A 20,411-nucleotide genomic window follows, 5' to 3' on the forward strand; every position below is an offset into this window, starting at 1 on the left:
TTGAATAGAGCCATTCGTGTTTTATAATTTATTCCAACTTCATTTGACCTTTTTGTTTATTCCTCAATGTTGAATTCCCCTTTTGAAAAAAACTGGTTCAAACGCTAAGGAAATCTGGGTGTAAATGTTTAAAATGATGGGCAACTCATACTAAGGATCTGTGTTTGCGTGAGCCTTACTATGAATTGACCCATGAATTGAACCTAACCCAGCTGCCCTGTGAACATAGTCCTTGTTCTATTATGTGTTTTGGACTCTCCACTTTTTGGTGATTCGTTTTCAAATTCAAATCATTTTTCATGGGAAACCTAAGTTGAAATTCAGAGGTTTTTGTTCAATGTTCCCACCATCTTCCGCTGAAATAATGATTTCAGAGGGTGTCTTCTGAGGTTAAACAAAGAAATCATCCCATGTTATTTATTTCATTCTCTCTCTTAAGTATGCAATGCATTCAGAAAGTATTCAGACCCCTTCACTTTTTCCACATTTTGTTACGTTACAACCTTATTCTAAAATTGATTACATTATTATTTTTCCTCATCAATCTACAAACAGAACCCCAAAATGACGAAAGCAGGTTTTACCTTATTTACATGAGTATTCAGACCCTTTGCTATGAGACTCGAAATTGAGCTTGGGTGCATCCTGTTTCCATTGATCATCCTTGAGATGTTTATACAACTTGATTGGAGTCTACCTGTGATAAATTCAATTGATTGGACATGATTTGGAAAGGCATACACCTGTCTATATAAGGTCCCACAGTTGACATGCATGTCAGAGCAAAAACCAAGCCATGCCCATTAGGTCAAAGGAATTATCTGTTGAGCTCCGAGATAGGATTGATCTGGGGAAGGGTACCAAAAAATGTCTGCCTCATTGAAGGTCCCCAAGAACAAAGTGGCTTCCATCATTCTTAAATGGAAGAAGTTTGGAACCACCAAGACTCTTTCTAGCGCTGGCCACCTGGCCAAACTGAGAAATTGGGGGAGAAAGGCCTTGGTCAGGGAGGTGACCAAGAACCCGATGGTCACTCTGACAAGGCTCCAGAGTTTCTCTGTGGAGATGGAAGAACCTTCCAGAAGGACAACCATCTCTGCAGCACTCCACAAATCAGGCCTTTATGGTAGTGGCCATATGGAAGCTACTCCTCAGTGAAATGCACATGACAGTCCGCTTGAATTTTGCCAAAAGGCCCCTAAAGGACTCTTAGACCATGAGAAACAAGATTCTCTGGTCTGATCAAACCAAGATTGAACCCTTTGGCCTGAAAGCCAAGCATCACGTCTGGAGGAAAGCTGGCACCATCCCTACCGTGAAGCATGGTGGTGGAAGCATCATGCTGTGGGGGTGTTTTTCAGGGACTGGAAGACTAGTCAGGATCAAGGGAAAGATGAATGGAGCAAAGTACAGAGAGATCCTTGATGAAAAGCTGATCCAGAGCGCTCAGGACCTCCGACTGGGGCAAAGGTTCACCTTCCAACAGGACAACGAACCTAAGAACACGGCCAAGACAACACAGGAGTGGCTTCAGGACAAGTCTCTGAATGTCCTTGAGTGGCACAGCCAGAGCCCGTACTTGAACCTGATGGAACATCTCTGGAGAGACCTGTAAATGGCTGTGCAGCGACACTCCCCATCCAACCTGACAGAGCTTACAGGTGTGCCAAGCTTGTAGCATCATACCCAAGAAGACTTGAGGCTGTATTTTCTGCTGAAGGTGCTTCAACAAAGTCCTGAATAAAGGGTCTGAATACTTATGAAATAAGATATTTTGTTTGTTATTATGAGGTATTATTTGTAGATTAATGAAAAAAAACATTTGAATCAATTTTAGAATAAGGCTGGAACGTAACATAATATGGAAAAATCTAAGGGGTCTGAATACTTTCCGAATGCTCTGTATATGTGTTAGACAACCAACTTTGTGGTCAGTTTGTTTATGGTCTTTACTTGTTCTTGCCGTCGTTGTTGTAATGCAATGTAACAAAACAGATACATTCTCAGCAACCTGCCCATAGCAACTCAATGGAATTTATTCATTGAAGGGTGTCTTCAAATGTCTTATATAATATTGTCTGCACAATCTCCATGTAGACTGATGCCTTTGTTGTGGAAATCAATGACTCCCTGGTTCTCGGGACTAGCTTTACAGATGTAGGATCTTAATTAGAACTTTCCTGCAATGTAGGGAATAAATACAAAAGAATCCACTGACATTTCAGACTTGATTTTCCCTTTTGAAAATTCCATCAACCCATACAAAAATGTCCATAAATTATAATCCACATAATAATTCACATTTCCTGTTGCTGCAGGATTGTTTTCCTGCTGTAGCAAACTGGCTCAAATTAAGGTCCTACATCTGTAATGAACACAATGGGAGACAGAGAGCTGGTTTCAAACGTGGGGCGCAGCAGGTGTTTATTGCAATGGACCACAGGAGGAGGCAGGTAACTGGGTCCAGGGGCAGGCAGAAGGTCATACACTGGGTCCAAAAGGGCAACAGTCCAGGCAGGGAAAAGGCTAGTAATGTAGTCCGGGAGATCAGGCAATAGGTAGATAACAGGAAATCAGGCAATAGGTAGATAACAGGAAATCATAGGCAAAAATAGGCAAAAATCACAAGCAACAGCGCTCCAAAAGACATGTGTCACAAAACCAACAATAACTCACAGTGATGGGGTGCAAAGAACTGAACTAAATAGTGTGTGATAATGACATACAGGTGTGTGAACAGGTGATTAGAATTCAGGTGATTGGGATCTAGAGAGTGAGCTGCATTCAGGGGATCTAGGTGTTGGAGAGTGTGAGCCGGAAAGTGGTCTGGAAAGTGTGTTCAGGGGATCTACGTGTTTGAGGGTGAGAGTTGGAAGCAGACTTTACAACTTTTAAGTTTTAATGTTACATGCACAAGTACATTGAAATGTCTTTCTTGCAAACTCAAAGCCCAACAATGCAATAATTAATAACAATGTATTACCAAAAAATAATAGTAATAAGAAATATGAAAAACACTAAGTAAGCACTCCATCACTCCCCTTCTAGGTCAAATAGCCCTTAAATCAAATCAAATCAAATGTATTTATATAGCCCTTCGTACATCAGCTGATATCTCAAAGTGCTGTACAGAAACCCAGCCTAAAACCCCAAACAGCAAGCAATGCAGGTGTAGATGCACGGTGGCTAGGAAAAACTCCCTAGAAAGGCCAAAACCTAGGAAGAAACCTAGAGAGGAACCAGGCTATGTGGGGTGGCCAGTCCTCTTCTGGCTGTGCCGGGTGGAGATTATAATAGAACATGGTCAAGATGTTCAAATGTTCATAAATGACCAGCATGGTCGAATAATAATAAGGCAGAACAGTTGAAACTGGAGCAGCAGCACAGTCAGGTGGACTGGGGACAGCAAGGAGTCATCATGTCAGGTATTCCCGGGGCATGGTCCTAGGGCTCAGGTCCTCCGAGAGAGAGAAAGAAAGAGAGAATTAGAGAGAGCATAGGAGGGGGGGGGGGGGGGGAGGGGCGCCAACCCAGACAGGATGACCATATCAGTGAATCAACCCACTCAGGTGACGCACCCCCTCCAGGGACGGCATGAGAGAGCCCCAGTAAGCCAGTGACTCAGCCCCTGTAATAGGGTTAGAGGCAGAGAATCCCAGTGGAAAGAGGGGAACCGGCCAGGCAGAGACAGCAAGGGCGGTTCGTTGCTCCAGAGCCTTTCCGTTCACCCTCCCACTCCTGGGCCAGACTACACTCAATCATATGACCCACTGAAGAGATGAGTCTTCAGTAGAGACTTAAAGGTTGAGACAGAGTTTGCGTCTCTGACATGGGTAGGCATACCGTTCCATAAAAATTGAGCTCTATAGGAGAAAGCCCTGCCTCCAGCTGTTTGCTTAGAAATTCTAGGGACAATTAGGAGGCCTGCGTCTTGTGACCGTAGCGTACGTGTAGGTATGTACGGCAGGACCAAATCAGAGAGATAGGTAGGAGCAAGCCCATGTAATGCTTTGTAGGTTAGCAGTAAAACCTTGAAATCAGCCCTTGCTTTGACAGGAAGCCAGTGTAGAGAGGCTAGCACTGGAGTTATATGATCAAATTTTTTGGTTCTAGTCAGGATTCTAGCAGCCGTATTTAGCACTAACTGAAGTTTATTTAGTGCTCTATCCGGGTAGCCGGAAAGTAGAGCATTGCAGTAGTCTAACCTAGAAGTAACAAAAGCATGGATTCATTTTTCTGCATCATTTTTGGACAGAAAGTTTCTGATTTTTGCAATGTTACGTAGATGGAAAAAAGCTGTCCTTGAAATGGTCTTGATATGTTCTTCAAAAGAGAGATCAGGGTCCAGAGTAACGCCGAGGTCCTTCACAGTTTTATTTGAGACGACTGTACAACCATTAAGATTAATTGTCAGATTCAACAGAAGATCTCTTTGTTTCTTGGGACCTAGAACAAGCATCTCTGTTTTGTCCGAGTTTAAAAGTAGAACGTTTGCAGCCATCCACTTCCTTATGTCTGAAACACATTCTTCTAGCAAGGGCAATTTTGGGGCTTCACCATGTTTCATTGAAATGTACAGCTGTGTGTCATCTGCATAGCAGTGAAAGTTAACATTATGTTTTCGAATAACATCCCCAAGAGGTAAAATATATAGTGAAAACAATAGTGGTCCTAAAACGGAACCTTGAGGAACACCAAAATTTACAGTTGATTTGTCAGAGGACAAACCATTCACAGAGACAAACTGATATCTTTCCGACAGATAAGATCTAAACCAGGCCAGAACTTGTCCGTGTAGATCAATTTGGGTTTCCAATCTCTCCAAAAGAATGTGGTGATCGATGGTATCAAAAGCAGCACTAAGGTCTAGGAGCACGAGGACAGATGCAGAGCCTCGGTTCTATGCCATTAAAATGTAATTTACCTTACACAGCCTGGAGGTGTGTTGGGCCATTGTCCTGTTGAAAAACAAATGATAGTCCCACTAAGCCCAAACCAGATGGGATGGCGTATCACTGCCGAACGCTGTGGTAGCAATGCTGGTTAAGTGTGCCTTGAATTCTAAATAAATCACCGACAGTGTCCCCAGCTTAGCACGCCCACACCATCACACCTCCTCCTCCATGCTTCACGGTGGGAACCACACATACGGAAATCATCTGTTCACCTACTCTGCGTCTCACAAAGACGCAGCGGTTGGAACCAAAAATCTCAAATTTGGACTCATCAGACCAAAGGACAGATTTCCACCGGTCTAATGTCCATTGCTCGTGTTTTTTGGCCCAAGCAAGTCTTTTCTTATTATTGATGTCCTTTAGTAGTGATTTCTTTGCAGCAATTTGACCATGAAGGCCTGATTCACGGAGTCTCCTCTGAACAATTGATATTGAGATGTGTGTGTTACTTGAACTCTGTGAAGCATTTATTTGGGCTGCAATTTCTGAGGCTGGGAACTCTAATGAACTTATTCTCTGCAGCAGAGGTAACTCTGGGTCTTCCTTTCCTGTGACTGTCCTCATGAGAGCCAGTTTCATCATTGCGCTTGATGGTTTTTGCAACTACCAAATAGGGCTATCTTACCACCCCTACCTTATCACAACACAACTGATTGGCTCAAATGCATTAAGAAGGAAATAAATTCCACATATTAACTTTTAACAAGGCACACCTGTTAATTGAAATGCATTCCAGGTGACTACCTCATGAAGCTGGAGGTAGTCACCTGGAATGCAAAAATCTACTCATCCAGCTGGTTGAGAGTGCCAAGAGTGTGCAAAGCTGTCATAAAGGCAAAGGGTGGCTACTTTGAAGAAACTCAAATCTAAAATATATATGTAACACTTGTTTGGTTACTACATGATTCCATATTTGCTATTTCATAGTTTTGATGTCTTCACTATTATTCTACAATGTAGAAAACAGTACAAATAAAGAAAAACCCTTTAATGAGTAGGTGTGTCCAAACTTTTAACTGGTACTGTATATACAGCAAATATTTAGAACTCAATTCCAATACCATATTTACAAATGCAGGGATACTGGAGTGATGGAGGTAGATATGGATAGGGGTAAGGTGACTAGGCAACAGGATATTAGATTAACAGAGTAGCAGCAGCTTGTATGTGAGGGTGTGTGCTAGTGTGTAGAGTCAGTTTAAATGTATGTGCATATTATGTGTGAGTGAGCAAATGATGGAGTGAGCGTTTGTGTGTGTGTTGGAGTGACAGTGTGTGCGAGTGTGTAGGGCCCTGAGAGTGTGCATAGTGACAGTGTGTGCGAGTGTGTAGGGCCCTGAGAGTGTGCATAGAGACAGTGCAAATACTGAAATAAAAGGTCAATAAAGACACAAGGTCAACTCTGTCAAGGTAAACATCTGTACCACATGGGCGTGGAGTGAGTCTGCCAACACCAATGGTGTTCAGTACAGAAGTCCTCCAGCACCAGTGGGTTAAATGTTATATAACTTCTGTTTAGGCAGAACGTTTAGACAGATTTAACTCTTGCCCTAACCTGGATTAATTCCCTGCTCCTCCCTCTTTCGTAATCCTGAGCCAAGATTGGCTGCCTCCATTTGATATCCCCCTTTCCTTTGTCTTTCTTCTGGTAGGCTCTGCTTGAGTCCCAAACGGCACCCTATTCCCTACGTAGTGCCTTCCCTTTGAATAGAACCCGGTGGTCTGATCAAAAGTACTGCACTATGTAGGGAATAGGGTAGCATTTGGGACGTAAATTTGTCTTTGCCTGTTAATAACTCAGAAGACGGTGAGGCTTTGTAATCTATAGATCAGCTTTTACCTCAAACAAATTGTGATGACTTCAGAGATAACACCAGGGAAATGCAGTAATGACAGTAAATTGAGTTTAAAAAGCTTTTTATACAAGTTACTGAGTGTAGAATTAACCTTCATCATGAATGAATTTACATCATCAATGGATAAGATACATGGAAGTTTTGTTGTTGTTGTATTGTACACTCATTGTAACTTCTAATAATAACAGTAATAATAATAATGATTGATCGCGTTTATATAGCGCCTTGGATCCACCGACAGTAGATGCTCACTCCTCAAAGCGCTGTACATAGCAAGGGGGGAAACTCACCTCTTCCACCACCAATGTGTAGCATGGATACATAGATACATATAGATACTGTGCACACATATGAGATGATGTAGCTATGGATACATAGATACATATAGATACTGTGCATACATATGAGATCATGCAGCTATGGATACATAGATATTGTGCATACATATGAGATCATGCAGCTATGATACATATAGATACTGTACATACATATGAGCTCATACAGAGATATGCCAAAGAGAGTGGAGACCGTCTGAGTGGAGTAGAGACACAACATACGTTTTGAGGCTCTCATGAGTTTAGCTCTTAAGAAGCCTTACTGTCACTAATACTATGTTAATAATATACACAATAATATACACGTACAGGCCAACATACAGTAGATTCACATGTATTTATTTTTTAATTTAACTAGGCAGTCAAGAACAAATTCTTATTTACAATAACGGCCTACACTGCCCAAACCCAGACAGCACTGAACCAATTGTGCGCCGCCCCATGAGACTCCCAATCAGGGTCGGTTGTGATACAGCCTGGATTTGAACCAGGGTGTCTGTAGTGACGCCTCTAGCACTGAGATGCAGTGCCTTAGACCGCTGCACCACTCGTGTAGCCTAACATGAGCACAATGATGTCCCAAATCTTGATTTAGTGCATTATTATAGGGTAAGTATTAGAATAAGTCCCCTCAATCTTTGCAGCCATAGGTGGTAATACTGTGTCTTTCTAGGAGCTGATCCATTGTCAGTATTGTGGAATAATTCTAATGTTAAGGGTGCAATATGCAAAAATTGCTCCGCCATTTCCTGGTTGCTAAAATTCTAATAGTTTGCCTAATTTCATTTTAACTGACAAAAGAAACAGTCATTGTCTAGAGAATCATTGTACCATCTAAACCGCTGTGAAATACATTTTCCATAACCAAAAATATTATATTTTCAGCTGTTTGAAGCAGGTGAACAAAGCCGAAAGTAAAAGACACAAAAACTAAACTTAAGAATGGGAAGCATAGAAATAGCGCACATAGAACATATTTACCGATTTCTAAAAAGTTACATATTGCAGCTTTAAGGTAAGATTTGAATGGAGAAAGCTATCCTATCAGTATCGACACATGACTCATTGACACGCTTATCGAACGCTCTCTCTACGTAGTGTTTTGGGAAATTTATGTTACATCTTCGGCCATTGCAGGAAAGAGGTAGGTAAAGCCTAAATTCCAACGCTATTGGGAAATCGGGTCCTGAACTGACCCTGCTTAGCTTCAGAGGCAAGCCAGCAGTGGGATGCAGGGTATTATGCTGCTTGTACTTTACACATATGGCTAATAAATGATTGTGACGTAACTATGTTTGTTAAATTTGTATCCCCATGTCATAGTGTTAAAGGCAGACGTGTCACAGCTAACATCCTGCAATTCTACACATTTTTCCATGAGGTAGAGATGAAAATGTTGCATTCTTAAAGTAAATGAAAGCTAAAATATAGCTGTGTCGACTGTGATAAAGACAATGGATTATGAACTGTCTTGTTTGCAGTGGCATGGTGCTTACTGCCATAGAAGCACAGTGACATATGCCTCAATGCGATCATATTTGTGGCTTATTGGGGGTGTGGCTTTAAGTTAGTTATTTTTGGCCACCCATCCCATGAGAGTGAATGCCATTCCAGTAAATCTGAATGTCATTCCAGTGCACTGCTTGCTTTGAATTCTATCTTCCATGTTAAGGATAAAAATACAAATAATCAGTCCCGTTTGGAACTGACAAGTAGAGAGCTTCAAAACATATAAATACGCGGCGGATGTGCCATCACCATCATCTCACGTTATACCTGGTTGTTGTCAGGTGTGTTTACCCATCACCATCATCTCACGTTATACCTGGTTGTTGTCAGGTGTGTTTACCCATCACCATCATCTCACGTTATACCTGGTTGTTGTCAGGTGTGTTTACCCATCATCACCTTCTGGATTCATCTCTGCCTGTTGAGATGCTTAACCTACCTTGGGACTGAACACCCGAGCCTGTGTGTAGTATTAACTCTCTCAGAGTATCAGTGATAAAGCCATATTAATGCTCTCACGTGTGCCTCTTTCATCACCCATCCATCTATCTGTCCAGTCATCATCTCTTTCTCAGATTACAGGTGTTTATAAATGAAAAACTCAGTCACCATGAATCATCTTTCACTTTTCTCATCCTTCTCTCTTTCTCTCCCAGACAAGAAAATCAGAAGATGCACGAATTTGAACATTCATTTGTCTCTGTCTTCCCTCCACTCCAACTCTCTCGTTTTCCTCTTCTCATTCCAAATGTTTTTGGCAGTATTTCAGTGTTAAGATTTTACAACATTTTTTAAAACACCCGGGCCAGTTTACAGCAAAGGCCTTACATGTAATTAGTCTTTTTAACAAAGCATTTGTTTCCAAAAGCTAGAGATTACTCTGGGACTGTAGTGGAAGGAAACCTTTTGATTCACTAGACTGTGAAATCACATCAGAGGCAAAAGGAGGAGTGAAAAAGTGGGAATAAGAGAGGAGGAGATCAGGAGGAGTGAAAAAGTGGGAATAAGAGAGGAGGAGATCAGCTAAGTGGAGTAGAGTATGTCAGAAACATGTAACAATGAGTGTGTTAAGTCTGAGGAAAACATTGATGAATTGGAGTTCGAGGTCACAACAGTTGGGGGAAGGATATCATGCACCTATGGATATATAGATACATAACATATAGATACTGTGCATACACATGAGATCATGCAGCTATGGATGCATAGATACATATAGATACTGTGCATACATATGAGATCATGCAGCTATGGATACATAGATACATATAGATACTGTGCACACATATGAGATGATGTAGCTATGGATACATAGATACATATAGATACTGTGCATACATATGAGATCATGCAGCTATGGATACATAGATATTGTGCATACATATGAGATCATGCAGCTATGATACATATAGATACTGTACATACATATGAGCTCATACAGAGATATGCCAAAGAGAGTGGAGACCGTCTGAGTGGAGTAGAGACACAACATACGTTTTGAGGCTCTCATGAGTTTAGCTCTTAAGAAGCCTTACTGTCACTAATACTATGTTAATAATATACACAATAATATACACGTACAGGCCAACATACAGTAGATTCACATGTATTTATTTTTTAATTTAACTAGGCAGTCAAGAACAAATTCTTATTTACAATGACGGCCTACACCGGCCAAACCCTAACCCGGACAACAGTGGGCCAATTGTACACCGCCCTATGGGACAGCCAGTTGTGATACAGCCTGGAGTCGAACCAGGGTCTGTAGTGACGCCTCTAGCACTGAGATGCAGTGCCTTAGACCGCTGCGCCACTCGGGAGCCCCATGCGTACATTGCAGACATTGAGGTGGTTAGAAAGAGACAAAAGGTAAATGTAAACTTAGAACACTGCAATCTATGCTCTCATGAGGTTTTTATTGGTGACGTTTCAGCCCTTATTCACCAGGTTAGTTATTATCTGATATTAAACACTTGTTCAGAAACATGGGATATGTGTATGTAACTTTCTCCTGTATTGATTGGAGAGAGGATGAAACAAAAAAGTGTCTGCTTGAGACCCGATATGAGATATAACTAGAGCATATTGAGGGATCTTTTAAATTCACAAGTTCACATCGCCAAAGAGAGCTAAGCCAACATTGACACATATCACGATACTTAACATCATCAACTTTCATCATTCAGTTGACAATGCAAGGTATTGCACAACCAACAGATTATACCTACATGTTTACTATACTGTAGTGTAGATACAGGAAGTTACAGTATGTAAGAGGGACATGAAGCACTTGGAATGTGGCAAGCAACACACGCTAGAGTCGTGGATAATATGAAATTAACTCCCATTTTTATTTTCAAGGAACAACAATGACCATAGAGACACCTTACCATAGAGACTTGATGTTGAGTTTGTTTTCTTTTTGTTTAACACTTTTTTGGTTACTACATGATTCTATAAGTGTTATTTCATAGTTTTGATGCCTTTGCTATTATTTTACAATGTACAAAATAGTAAAATTAAAAATAAAAAAAGTCCTTGAATGAGTAGGTGTATCTAAACTTTTGACTGGTACGCTATATGTAGATATATTTGTTTTTCAATTTTTTTTTTGAGTACATGTTAATTATACAGTTAAATTGTTTTACAATATTATAAACAAGTAAAAATATGATAAAATCATATCTAGTTGTGAGCACTCTACAGGGTCACTGCTGATAGGGATGTCCCACAACTCATCACTAAGGAGGATTGGTCCTTGCTATTCGGGATCTTCCGTATATCCCTACCACACAGAAGTTGACATACAAAATGGTTAAGGCTATGGTTATGGTTAAGGAAAGTTGTGGTTAAGGTTAGGGTTTAGGGTAGGGATGTCCCAGGGACCCTGGGTTACGCTAACCAAGGAGGATTCCCTTTAGATTGAGGACAGTCCACACCTGGCAAATTGCCCTCGCTCTGACAAGTCTTAAGCTGGTTACAAGCTGTTTATGAATCATCTAGCAGGACTGTGACACAGGTGACTCTGGTATTAGAGGGCAATCTTTTCAAATGTAGGAACTGCTTTCATTTTAATGGAATAATCTCCTCAAAAAACGGAATGTTGGTATTTTTTTCATTAGTCCCAAAAGGCTTTGAATGTCAGCGATCACATTTTCAAGACATAGGACTTTCAAAAAGATATTTGTAACTTGCCACATCATCATGAGGATGTGTTATGCAAGTTAGTTCAACAGTGGACTAATGTGAAAAATACCAAAAGATCATTTCTGAATGGAGTATTCCTTTAAGCCGCTCGTTGGTTCATTTTTAAATGGCACATAGTGTACTGTACTTTGGGTAGTTTGCGTACTCAGACTCTATAATACAGAAAATCTATACACCTTAAACAAATTCTCATATTTTCAGCACACATTTCCTCTCAAATTGCTTTTAATTGAAACTTTATTTGAAATAAATAAATCATACTACACATTCAACAATCTAAAATACTTCTCCTGCTTCATTAATACATCTTCCAAAGATAAACATGTTACAAAATGTTTGGTTTGTTGCGTGTCCATTGGATACTAAAATAGCTGGTTGGCTTATTATCTAGGGTCAGTCAGACCAAACAGCTGCCTGTTGCGTGCCACCACTATGGCCAGACCAGTGTCATCGGTAGGTATACACACCCTGCTGATTCAGAGTGCAGTGTGGCCAAGTCACCACAGGAGGGAGGGCCACATCCAACCCTGCATTAGATTGAACGGCATGCACTCATGCATTCAAATCGAATTCCTATAAAGTGGCATTGCTCTGTCAGAAAAATAACGCTGTCATTTAGGTGAACAGCAGGACATTACAGAATTAGTAGGGAAAAATGGATAACGAAAATATATGCCCACTTCAAATTGACTAGACCATTTAGATACTACAGATATTTATGTACCGAACAATCTGGATTATACTAGAGATATACATCCTTGTTGAGTGAGGTGTCTGTATGGGCTGAAAATATGTGTCAGATTTGACTGCTTGGGATTTTTTCATATTGAGATTCTGAAGTAAAAAAACAAAAACATTTTGCATGTGTATCCTTAGGTTAGAAGGTACATTCTTAGTCATACGCGTGTGTATGCCCGCCCACCCACCCAGCCACACTCATGAACTGACACAGTGACAACACTCGCTGAACTTAACCTATCAATAACACATGTCAGCTTCTCATTCAGGCACCAATCAGCAGCACGAGGAAACGGCCGTGTGGCAGACCCTGAGGTACAGAGGGACGGAAGGAGGGACACGACGGACACATGGACAGACGGACACAGACTCCAACCTAAAACTCAACCGTCCGGCATAGAATCAAAAACGGACAAACTTCTCTGAGGCCCTTCGTTGTCTACAGCCTGCCGATAAAGTTATGGCACCGCTGCTCTCTCTGATTCTCTCCCTCCTGGCTGCCTCAGTCATAGCTGAAGGTGAGAATATCTTTGCCTTTGGTCACGTACATGTTTTTAGATTTCCTAGACGTCTTTTTTGTCTTTATTTCCTGTTTTCTTTTCTTTAAAGTCCTTCCTGAATGGTGTGATATTCTCTTCTATCTTTTTGACCTCTATGTTACGATATGCACACCAGTATACCCCTTAGAATATATATGCCCAATACATTGCTTCATTCTAAATGGTATGCTGAAATTGACATTGGGATTGAGCCTATGACTGGTTTCCTGAGAGTCATTCTACAGATTGATGGATTTTTCCTCTCCATGTTTCCAAAGAGATGGAATGGTGGTAGGTAGTTGGGTTAGGGCTTGTCCAACTAATTCCATCAACCCCCCCCCCCCCCCCCCCACACACCGTTCTCTCTCTCTCCCTACAGACAACGCCCTCCCAACCCTGAGTGATGTCACTGCAGCCGAGGCCTTCATCGAAGCCTCTGAGGTGGTCGTCATCGGGTTCTTTGAGGTCAGACAGGAAACAAGCGTGGGAAGGGCAGGATGGGAGGGGAGGGAGGGAAATATAACGCAGATTTTTAGCATCGTTGGCTAGACGCTACACCACTAACGTACAGCCGGATGGGGCCAGCCAGATATAAACCATAACTCAGATTTGAGACGAGAAAAAAAAAAAACATGCATTCCTTCCTGTGCACTGTTGACTGTTCGTAGCTACAGTCCCAGCTGCTGTCAGGTTTGGCGAGAAACTATTTCCTGTGGCTGGCCACACACTTGGCACATGAAGTGACTAGCTGGCGCTGCCTTGAGGATAGTAGGCGGACGTCCCAGAGTGTCAAGTGGCGGCCCGAGCCCTTTGGCCAAACTCGGGGGACGATCGCTGTCATGCGGGGGACGATGGCTGGCTGGCGGACGGCAGGCCGCTGGACAAGGAAATGAGGATGCATCTGAGGAATTGGCACAGAGGAGGTCGCTGTAAACAAGTGTAAACAGAGCGTGGGTGAAGGGTGGAGAGAAGGAGTGGTGCAGAGAGAAAGGAGTGGAGGAGAAAGAGAGCGAGATAGAGAGAAAGGAGTGGAGGAGAAAGAGAGAGAGAGAGAGAGAAAGGAGTGGAGGAGAGAGAGAGAGATGGAGGAGAGAGATGGAGGAGAGAGATGGAAAGAGAGAGAGAGAGAGAGAGAGAGAGAGAGAGAGAGAGAGAGAGAGAGAGACAGAGAGAGAGAGAGAGAGAGAGAGAGAGAGAGAGAGAGAGACAGAGAGAGAGAGAGAGAGAGAGAGAGAGAGAGAGAGAGAGAGAGAGAGAGAGAGAGAGTAAATGGTGGACTGCCATGTATCTGCTGGGGACCAAAATATTATTTCAAGACATTCTTTGAGAATGATTGTATGACAAATACAAGGGACCAAAATATTGGGCTAAGTGGCAATTTGAATCTCAAAAACAGACTTCAATAGTATATCACTGTAGTGAGTGTTAATAGACTCAAACATTCTCTTTCCCTCTCTGTCTGCCCCCTCTCTCTGCCCCCCGTCTCTCCCTCTCTCTCTCTCTCTCTCTCTCTCTCTCTCTCTCTCTCTCTCTCTCTCTCTCTTTCTCGCAATCTCGCAATCTCTTTCCCTCTCTCTCTCAGACTCCCTCAGATGAGACTTTTGGCTACAAGGAGTTTGTGGAGGCAGCTAAGTCTGTGAAGCATATCCCTGTGGCTCTGTGCAGCGATAAGGAGGCATTGGCCAAACTCAGCATCGTGTCTGACACTGTCACCATCTTCAGAAAAGTAAACTACTACACCACACCTTTCACTTTGTCCATCAGAAATCACCTGCTTGACTCCCGTTACAACTACTTCGACAACAAATTTACAAGAAAATATCAACTGAAAAATGTGATTTATGTGTGTGTGTTCAGGCAGATAACCACCAAGACAACCTTCAGCTCTCTGAGACCAAGAAAGTGGAGGCGGACTGCCTTGCTCGCTTTATCACCATGAACGAGCTTCGCTACATCATCGAGTACAACCAAGTGGTAGTCACTGACCACAGCACTGTTCATCTACACCTTACACACTACTCTATACAACAGCACCTATTAACAGTTATACCAGCCTTGTTATGATTACATCTTGCCAGCACATCTTTGTATTATTAGCCTGTCATGTTCAGTCATATAACCAGACTATACCTACAGACAGTTAATGTACTGGCACATGCCTATTTTGATATCTATTTCCTATAGCTCTCTCACTATCCTCTCCTCTCAGACAGCAGTGGGTCTGTTCCAGTCTGAGGTGAAGGCACACCTCCTGCTCTTCATCAACAGGGGGAGTGGTGACTATAAAGTGCTCAAGGACCGACTAGGAGCTCTGGCCCAAGAATTTGTTGGGAAGGTGAGAGCAGGCAAGCAGCAACTGGACCTGAAAAGAGTGACTCAACAAAACCTCTGTTATATCGGCCATTTGATTAAAATCTTGAGATAATGTCCCTAATCCCCTATTTGGAATTGGCTCTTTTGAATCAACTATTTCATTGAATCTTGAATTTAATTTGCAAAAATATCAGTTGAAGATTCCAAATGCAATCACAAAGAAACAATACAATGCAAAATATTACAATACATTTGTGTATTTTCATGCAAATGCTATATTTAAGTGCAGACCTGTGTTCAAATACATGTACAGTATATTTGAGTGTCTGGTATATATAAAACACTTTTTCAAATACACAACCCAAAACAATAACTTTTATTTTTGTATTTGAATGGTTATTTGTAAAAACCAAATAGTCTGCCAAATTGTATTATTTGACAGTATTTTCAAATTCTTATGTAAATTCATGAGAGTGTATGAGTTTTTCAAAAAATGTAAGTGTATTTCCAAGTACATACAAAAATTAAACTACTTATCTTTTAAAATAAAAGATCAGAATACTTACTTCGAATGTATGAGCAATTCATTGAAATATTAAAAAGTATGTGAACCGTTTGGAATAACCTGGATTTCTGCATAAATTGGTCATACACTTTGACCTGATCTTCATCTAAGTCACAACAACAGACAAACAAAGTCTGTTTAAACTAACAACGCAAACAATTCTACATTTTCATGTCTTTATTGAACACACCGTGTAAACATTCACAGTGCAGGGTGGGAAAAGTATGTGAAACTTTGGATTTAATAACTGGTTGACCCTCCTTTGGCAGCAATAAACTCAACCAAACATTTTCTGTAGTTGCGGATCAGACCTGCACAGTGGTCAGGAGGAATTTTGGACCATTAATCTTTACAAAACTATTTCAGTTCAGCAATATTCTTAGGATGTCTGGTGTGAACAGCTCTCGAGGTCATGCCACAGCATCTAAATGGGGTTGAGGTCAGCACTCTGACTGGGCCTCTCCAGAAGGCATGTTTTCTTTTATTGAAGCCATTCTGTTGTTGATTTACTTGTGTTTTGGGTCATTGTCCTGTTCTCAACTTCTGTTGAGCTTCAATTGGAGGACAGATAGCCTAACATTCTCCTGCAAAATGTCTTGATAAACTTGGGAATTAATTTTTCCCTCGATGATAGCAAGCTGTCCAGGCCCTGAGGCAGCAAAGCAGCCCCAAACCATGATGTCCCCTTCACCTTACTTTACAGTTGGGATGAGGTTTTGATGTTGGTGTGCTGTGCCTTTTTTTCTCCACACATAGTGTTGTGTGTTCCTTCCAAACAAATCAACTTTGGTTTGACTCCTGAATCCAATTAGCTTTTGGAAAAGTCAACAGTCTAGGGGTTCAAATACTTTTTTCAACCTACACTGTGAATGTTTAAATTACGTTTTTAATATAGACATGAAAAATACAATAATTTGTGTGTTATTAGTTTAAGCAAACTGTGTTTGTCTATTGATGTGACTAAGATGAAGATTAGAAAACATTTTATGACTAATTTATGCAGGAATTGAGGTAATTCCAAAGGGTTCACATACTTTTTCTTGCCACTGTAGTATTTGAACCCAGATCTGATTAAGTTACATACAGTTGAAGTTGGAAGTTTACATACACCTTAGCCAAATACATTTAAACTCAGTTTTCCACAATTCCTGACATTGAATCCTAGTAAAAAATCCCTGTTTCAGGTCAGTTAGGATCACCACTTTATTCTAAGAATGTGAAATGTCAGAATAATAGTAGAGAAAATGATTTATTTCAGCTTTTATTTCTTTCACCACATTCCCAGTGGGTCAGAAGTTTACATACACTCAATTAGTATTTGGTAACATTGCCTTTAAATTGTTTAACTTGGGTCAAATGTTTCAGGTAGCCTTCCACAAGCTTCCCACAATAAGTTGGGTGAATTTTGGCCCATTCCTCCTGACAGAGCTGGTGTAACTGAGTCATGTTGTTCAGGCCTCCTTGCTTGCACGTGCTTTTTCAGTTCTGCCCACACATTTTCTATAGGATTGAGGTCAGGGCTTTGTGATGGCCACTCCAATACCTTGTCTTTGTTGTCCTTAAGCCATTTTGCCACAACTTTGGAAGTATGCTTGGGGTCATTGTCCATTTGGAAGACCCATTTGTGACCAAGCTTTAACTTCCTGACTGATGTCTTGAGATGTTGCTTCAATATATCCACATAATTTTTCCATCCTCATCATGCCATCTATTTTGTAAAGTGCACCAGTCCCTCCTGCAGCAAAGCACCCCCACAACATGATGCTGCCACCCCCGTGCTTGATGGTTGGGGTGGTGTTCTTCGGCTTGCAAGCATCCCCCTTTTTACTTTAAACATGACGATGGTCATTATGGCCAAACAGTTCTATTTTTGTTTCAACAGACCAGAGGACATTTCTCCAAAAAGTATGATCTTTGTCCCCATGTGCAGTTGCAAACCGTAGTCTGGCGTTTTTATGGCGGTTTTGGAGCAGTGGCTTCTTCCTTGCTGAGCAGCATTTCAGGTTATGTCAATTAGGACTTGTTTTACTGTGGATATAGATACTTTTGTACCTGTTTCCTCCAGCATCTTCACAAGGTATTTTGCTATTGTTCTGGGATTGATTTGCACCAAAGTACGTTCATCTCTAGGAGACAGAACACGTCTCCTTCCTGAGCGGTAGGACAGATGTGTGGTCCCATGGTGTTTATACTTGCGTACTATTGTTTGTACAGATGAACGTGGTACCTTCAGGTGTTTGGAAATTGCTCCCAAGGATAAACTAGACTTGTGGAGGTCTACAATTTTTTCCAAGCTGTTTAAAGGCAAAGTCAACTTAGTGTATGTAAACTTCTGACGCACTGGAATTGTGATGCAGTGAATTATAAGTGAAATAATCTGTCTGTAAACAATTGTTGGAAAAATTACTTGTGTCATGCACAAAGTAGATGTCCTAAATTTGTGGAGTGGTTGAAAAACGAGTTTTAATGACTTCCGACTTCCATGAAAGATCCAGTCACTGTAGGCCAGCCAACAGCAGTGGAAGAGGGGAGTTAGTGCAGATTTCTAGACATTAAGGGTCGTACAATAAAGTACAGAATGATTGGAGCACTCTGGGTGAACATAAAACACCAGAAAAAAGAACAGATTGTCTGCCTGCTGTGCTGAAAGAAACAGGAGAAGAAAACAACATACTCCAAAGAGAAAGAAAAGTTAAACGGTTGATCCAAATAAATTCCTTGAAAAGTGGATGGGAAGTTTCAAGGCTAAGACTTGGAATCAAGGATAATTAGTAGGGATGGAGTGCCAAGCGGAAACATCAGACGGAAAAGGGAAACCACTATTTGGCAGATGTTGAGTTTGAAAGGGCTGGAGATATATGCATAGCTACAGTATCTAAACAGCTGCATTCGAGTGTCTGTGTTTGTGGATGTGTACTGCAATCAAAGTTGAGACAACATTGGAAAAATAGCTTCCACAAAGGAGGGTAGATGATCAGAGGATGATGTGATGAGTTTCTTTTCTTGTGTTTTATTTCATCCACATGAGGGAGACATTTTGTCAAGTCGGGGACAATTGTTGGTCACCGCCTTTCAAAGTGTGTTGCATTCTGGGGATTAAACATTTCTGACGTGGGTCTATGTCGACTACATGAACTTGACAAAAATCATGTGATCAAAGGTCATGAAGATTTGACTCCAAGTTTCTGCAGTTGCTCTTCACCAACCTCCTCCTGCATTCATCACCTGCATTGTGGGTGGCTCTATTGTCAACCAATCATTAGTGTTTTTGTTTAACCCACACGAACAAAAACATGACTGAACCAGGAACCAATTTTCTGCAGTTAATGTGTAGCCTACAGTGCATAAATGATGTGATTGAGGCTCTTTCTCATTTATTGATTGTATAATGTAACATAAATTATTTCAGTTTGTGAGTGGGTGTTGGAGACATGTTTTTTTTTACATTATAAAGGAAACCTTTTATAAACAATGGCAACACTGCCATGGTGATCTGAGCCTTGCTGTTGGAAAATGACTTTAGTATCCGACTTTCGGTTGTAGCAGATGCACCTCTCCTGACTTAACTTCTTGACTTTGGTCTACAGTCAGTTGCTTTAGCCTTACCACTCAAACGAGCCCTACTATATGTTTGCCTCTGAAAAATTAAAGACTCAGATCATCAAAAGCATAACATGAGTGTTTAATTGGTGTCTGTCTGAAATCAGAATTTGTCTAAGATGTTGCACTTTGTGCAAATGAAACGGTGCTGAATTAAAAGAAGGCATGTGTAAAATAATGGTGCCTAACTGCTCATTGAGCCTCTAATCTTCAGATGAACCAAGTGAATTTTGTACAAGCAATAATTTAAACCGATCAATGAAGTGCCAAGACAAAATGATGGTGAGTAATTAGTGGCCTTAATTCAACAATCAAGTACAAACACCTCACCCTCTGTGTAATGAGTTTGAAGCGTGCTTTAGAGTAAGGGCTGTCAAACCTGTCAGGATCTCAATTAGAGAATCAACCACGCCTGAGTAAATATCTGCATTCCAAATCAACCTCAAGCCCCTACACCTACCACTTAGTCACTTATGGGCATTTGAAATGATCAGATAGGGTAAAGCAATATGTTAATTGTTTCACCTTGCATTCTGATAGGCTGGATGCAATTGTGGCCATATTGCTTATTCAATCATTTCTGATGCACAGAAGTGTTTAGGCCAGGGTGTAGGATTTAGGGGTCAATTTGGAAATAGAAATTGAATGTAGTTCAGTGGCTGACAGCTGTCCTTAATTAGCCAACGACATTAGAAGGGTCTTGGATTCCTTTAAAAGGAGCAACCAAAAGTCTGGAAAATATAGTAAAAGGGATATTCTGGTAGGACGTATGCCTACCATTAGTTGTTAGTGGG

The sequence above is a fragment of the Oncorhynchus clarkii genome, chromosome 17 (assembly GCF_045791955.1).
Source record: "Oncorhynchus clarkii lewisi isolate Uvic-CL-2024 chromosome 17, UVic_Ocla_1.0, whole genome shotgun sequence".
Classification (NCBI taxonomy): domain Eukaryota; kingdom Metazoa; phylum Chordata; class Actinopteri; order Salmoniformes; family Salmonidae; genus Oncorhynchus; species Oncorhynchus clarkii.